The sequence below is a fragment of the Raphanus sativus genome, unplaced genomic scaffold (assembly GCF_000801105.2).
Source record: "Raphanus sativus cultivar WK10039 unplaced genomic scaffold, ASM80110v3 Scaffold5035, whole genome shotgun sequence".
Lineage (NCBI taxonomy): Eukaryota > Viridiplantae > Streptophyta > Magnoliopsida > Brassicales > Brassicaceae > Raphanus > Raphanus sativus.
Window position 1 is genome coordinate 1 of NW_026620335.1, and position 5,080 is coordinate 5,080.

Sequence of the window (5,080 nt, forward strand, 5' to 3'; positions counted from 1 at the left end):
GCACGCGGCCATTAAAAGTGCGTGTAAGAAGGTGTTTCCTTGGGCAACCCGAGGAATATGTTTCCTTGGGCAACCCGAGGAATATGTTATTATCACCTTCAAGATAACATTGTCAAAAGTTTAAAGGGAAACATCTCATGTACTTGGTGAAAGGGGCTGCTTATGCGCACACGGTTTACGATTTTGACCGGTACATGGCTGAGATACGGAATGCAAACCCGGAACTTGCAACGTATTTGGAGAAGGCCGACGCCAGGCTATGGTCAATGGTTTATTGTAAGGGGAACAGGTTCAACATAAAAACAAGCAACATCGCTGAATCTATTAATTCCGCACTGAAGCGAGCAAGAGGATTTCCGATTCCGTTCCTGCTGGAGTTCATAAGGCAGAAGTTAGGAAAATGGTATTGGAAAAGGAGACAAGATGCTTTGAGTCTCCCAACTGAACATAGCCGGGGTGTTGAATACTTGCTTGCTGTTCGATCAGAGATAGCGGATACGATGACGGTCGAACCAATTGATGGATGGCGTTTCTTTGTCAAAGGTGGCAAAATGGACTGTGTGGTTGATTTGGAACATGTAAAGTGTGATTGTGGTGTCTATGGAGTGGAGAAAATACCTTGCTCTCATGCTATAGCTGCTGGAACACATGCTGGTTTGCATATCTCCACACTTGTATGTCCACTTTATTCAAAGAATCATCTGTATGCAGGATACTCAGAGAATATATATCCTATCGTGTCACAACATATTGAGGAACGAGAATGCTTTCCTCCAGACGTAAAGCGTGGTCCGGGGAGACAGAAGAAATCAAGATGGCAATCTTGGTTGGAGCTATCTAGGATGAGAGGACACAAACCCAGGAAGAAACACAGGGCACAGAGATGCTCAAACTGCAAGGAAACTGGCCATACGAAACCACAATGTACACAACCAGTTGACTAGTTGTCCTGACGACCTAAATTTAAGTCGTCCAGTCTTGATTACCCGTCCAGACGACTAATTGTTAAGTCGTCCAGTGTTTCGTCTACCAGATAACCTTCAAGTAAGTCGTCCAGAAGACCTTCTACTAAGTCGTCCAGTGTATTTTATTTTTAGACGACCTTCTACTAAGTCGTCCAGTGTATTTTATTTTTAGACTACCTTCTACTATCCCTTCAAGTGTATTTTTTTAGACGACCTTTTACTAAGTCGTCCAGTGTATTTTATTTTTAGACTACCTTCTACTATTTTTATTTTTAGACTACCTTCTACTATTTTTTTTAGACGACCTTTTACTAAGTCGTCCAGTGTAAGTCGTCCAGCTGGAAAACCTTCCGGACGACTTATTTGTTAGTCGTCCAAACCTACCAGACGACTTATATATTTACAAATCTATACAAAGACAAGTTCAAATAAATCATACACAAGTTAGAAAATCTATACAACGACAAGTTCAAATACAAATACACAAATCATACACAAGTTAGAAAATCTATACAAAGACAAGTTCAAAGCCATACACAAATCTAATCATACATGCCCACGAACATATCACCATCCTCATTATCTTTCAAATGCTGATCAACAAGCTCCGTCCATATAACCACCGCCATATTATCCCTCATATTCTTCGCATTGGACCTAGCAAAGTCTTTAGGGCTAAAGGGGACCCCAAGAGCATGACATTCAATGTACTTTAGAGCGTACACGCCACAATCACCATTGTTGGCCGTGGGTACATCTTTCAGCCGTCTCTCATATGTGTATCGCTCCAACCCGTATTTGACCCGTAATTCGTCGGTGTATGCGCACTCAACAAGCAGATAAGGGACCATCTCGAGAAAAGGCTCCATTATCTCATCCCATGCTTCTGGTATGCTAGATGTAGGTATGCTGTCCCAGACGACTATGTGCCTCTTAGGGATCGATATCCAAATAGCAACCCAATGTTTGTTGTCCAAGTTCACTGGCGCATAGATATCATCAATGTCCTCCCCCCACTTCTTGTTTGATTGGCAAAATGAAGGCATTGATCCGTCATAAAAACTCGACGCTCCACCAGGTAGCATTCTTCCTAAACCTTTGTGATCAGGTTCCGATGCTTTGAAGAACAGATACTGGTCTCTCCAAGACTGGGAAAAGTTGTGATCCAGGAAGCACATTCGCTCGCTCCGGAAAGCTTGTGGGTTCTCCTGATACCTCTGCCTCAGCACATTAATCCAAGCATCTATATGCTGCATATAAAATAATACAAGTTAGAACCTTCCAGACGACTTTTATTTAAGTCGTCCAAACCTACCAGACGACTTATTTGTAAGTCGTCCAGCTGGAAAACCTTCCAGACGACTTATTTGTAAGTCGTCCAGCTGGAAAACCTTCCAGACGACTTATTGGTAAGTCGTCCAGCTGGAAAACCTTCCAGACGACTTATTGGTAAGTCGTCCAGCTGGAAAACCTTCCAGACGACTTATATATTTACAAATCTATACAAAGACAAGTTACCAGACGACTTAAAGATAAGCAGAAGACTTACTACGTCTTCCAGCCATCCTTTGGGTGTCCGGAGGATGTGATACCACCAAGTTGGTGATGTACGTGGTTTGTCCTCTTGCTTAGTGAAATAATGACTGCAAACAAAAAAGCAATCAGTTTTGGTAGACTAAATCAAGCTATTATGGGTAAAGCAATCACTTACGGATCAGTTTTCAACCAATCAGCAAGCTCCTTCAACTTAGGTCTGTTTAGTGTGGGAAATGGATTATACTTTGCCACTCTAAGGAGTTTCTTTCTCTCTGCCGTATAAGGAGATATCTGCGTGGGAGCAGGTTTCTTCTTTCGTTCACTCCTTGCACGCACAGAAGCAGTGGGAGCTGTTTTGTCCAATACAACCAGGCTCGGTTCTGAAACTGGAACGCTTGGATCAGTGGAAGCGAAGCTCGGTTGTTGATCGTTGGAAGCGAAGCTCGGTTGGTCAGTGGAAGTGAGAGGAACAATCTCTTTGGAGGTGACACCATCTACTTTATCCTCCGGCAAGATCTTATATACCGAGATCGCCTCATCTGTTGTATCCTCCGGCAACAATCTCTGCAATAAAAGTTGCACACAAGTTAACCCTGGACGACTTAAATAAAAGTTGTCTGGACGACTAGTTGACCCTGGACGACTTAAATAAAAGTTGTCTGGACAACTAGAAGACCCTGGACGACTTAATTCTTGTTGGGAGAGGATTTGATACTAACCTCTTTGGGCAGAGGAGAAGGCTGTTTCTTTTGAGGAGTAGGCTGTTTCGTTTGAGGAGAAGGCTGTTTCTTTTGAGGAGTAGGCTTTGCCTTTTGAGGAGTAGGCTGTCTGGTTTGAGGAGTAGGATGATTGGTTTGAAGTGTAGGCTGATCCTTTTGAGGAGTAGGCTGTCTGGTTTGAGGAGTAGGCTGATTGGTTTGAGGTGTAGGGGTAGCCTGTTTGTTACTAACCCCGGTTTCTGTGGCTTGAGGGGTAGGCTGTTTGTTACTAACCCCGGTTTCTTTGGCTTGAGGGGTAGCCTGTTTGGTTAGAGGTGTAGGGGTAGCCTGATTGGTGACACCAACCTTCTTCTCCACAACTTCCAATCTATCAGACATCTTCCTAATCTCCCTGATGCACTTCTTAAACCCATCTTTCATCACGTCAACTAAGTCCTTGAACATATTTTCCAACTCCTCTCTGGTCACCCAACTAGCCTCTTCTCTAGCCTCTTCTCTAGCCTCTTTAGGAGCCTCTTTAGGAGCCTATTTAGGAGCCTCTTTACGAGCTTTCTTCTGAGGTCTCTGATTGTCTTCCTCCTCCTCCTCCACCTCCACCACAACCATCTCTTTGGCTCTTTTCGATGGAGTCACAACCTTAGGTTTTGTACCAGTGACTTCCCAGCAATCCATGGTCCACTTCCACGGTCTCCGATCATACATGACTTTAATGATGTTGTCCGCGGGCACGTCCTCAACCTCAGAGTCCCATTTTGGCCACATTTCACTAATGTCCTTCTCAACAAAGTTGATCACGCGGGTCTGCAGTAAATAGAAGAAGAATCGAGTTAGATATTTGAAACAAAATACTAAATAGACGACTTAATTATAAGTCATCTACTAAGTCGTCCAGCTGGACGACCTTCCAGACGACTTATTATAAGTCGTCTACTAAGTCGTCCAGCTGGAAGACCTTCCAGACGACTTATTATAAGTCGTCTACTAAGTCGTCCAGCTGGAAGATAGCAGCTTTCATGAATCTGCGGCCTTTGCTGCCCTCGTAAGCCAGAATCGGTGGAGACGGACTGTTTGCTCTGGGACTACCAATACTAGCACCCATTCACGGAATAGCTGTGTACGCCCAGACCTGAAGAACTTGTATAACCCCATCCACGGTGTAACAGCCAGTAATCTCTTTGTTCCACAAAGAGTCCATCAACACCTTAAACGCGACTCTCCCCCATGGATAATTCTCAAACCGTTCTAAATCCATCACTAGATTTGCCAGAGTAGATCGTGTAGCGGTTGAAAACTTTCTCCCTTCAATGAATCCAGTGAAGATGGAAAGGTACGCGAGCCGCTTGCGATCTTCCGTGGACCAATCCCCGCATCTCTTCAGTGCTGCTATTATCTGATCAGTAGTTGGCCCAGCTTCTAGATGAACTCCCATCATCCCCCAGAAAGAAACCATCTCTTTGGTAACTTCACATTTTGGTGTCTCAAAGTCCTCGATGTACTCGCAGTTTAGACCAGTGAGGTTTTCAAACTCTAACAGTGAAAACCTCACAGGTTCTGGACCAACGAGAGACCACATCTCGTACTTCTTCTTAATGCCCAGCTTTAAACAGAGCATGTAGTGAACCAGCCTTGAAGCCCAACCAAATCCCTGCTCCTTGAACTTGATGAAAACTCCCAAACTCGACTCCTTGAGCTCTTCAAATTCATCATCAGTGAGAGCTTCCCTAAGAGCAGTATTCAACTTCTTGTTATCCGTATGATACGAAATGTTATGCTGGGGTTCTGGCTCTTCCCCTAATGTGTATAACCTACGGGGGAGTTCTGGAATATCCATCATTTTTGTCTGCAAAATAATCAAAGACA

General features: G+C 44.0%; 1 pseudogene; it reads right to left on the minus strand.

Annotated features, from left to right (window-relative positions):
* Positions 1 to 1,386: 1,386 nt before the first annotated feature.
* LOC130507639 (uncharacterized) lies at positions 1,387 to 5,051 on the minus strand (annotated as a pseudogene).
* Positions 5,052 to 5,080: the final 29 nt, after the last annotated feature.